The following is a 360-nucleotide window of genomic DNA, read 5'->3' as shown; positions in this document are numbered from 1 at the left end:
GGCCGGAGCACCAAGACCCTGTCAGCCACACGGCTCAGAAGAAAAGGGAGGAACAAAGAAAGAAAGAAAGAAAATAAATAAAATAAAGTTATTAAAATAAAAAATAATTATTAAAAATAAAAAATAATAAGAAAAGGAAAAAAAGAAGAGAGCAACCAAACCAAAAGACAAATCCACCAATGTAAACAAGTGTTAAAAACTATTCAAAAGAAAACTGGCCAAAGCAAAACAAAACAAAACAAAAAAAACGGACAGAGAGGATCCTGGGACAAATGGTAAAAGCAAAGCTATACAGACAAAATCACAAAAGAAGCATACACATACACACTCACAAAAAGAGAAAAAGGAAAAAAACATATA

Source organism: Neophocaena asiaeorientalis, unplaced genomic scaffold (genome assembly GCF_003031525.2).
Source record: "Neophocaena asiaeorientalis asiaeorientalis breed wild unplaced genomic scaffold, Neophocaena_asiaeorientalis_V1.1 scaffold243, whole genome shotgun sequence".
Taxonomy (NCBI): Eukaryota; Metazoa; Chordata; class Mammalia; order Artiodactyla; family Phocoenidae; genus Neophocaena; species Neophocaena asiaeorientalis.
The sequence above is the reverse complement of the archived record's forward strand: the minus strand, read 5'-3'. Positions refer to the sequence as shown.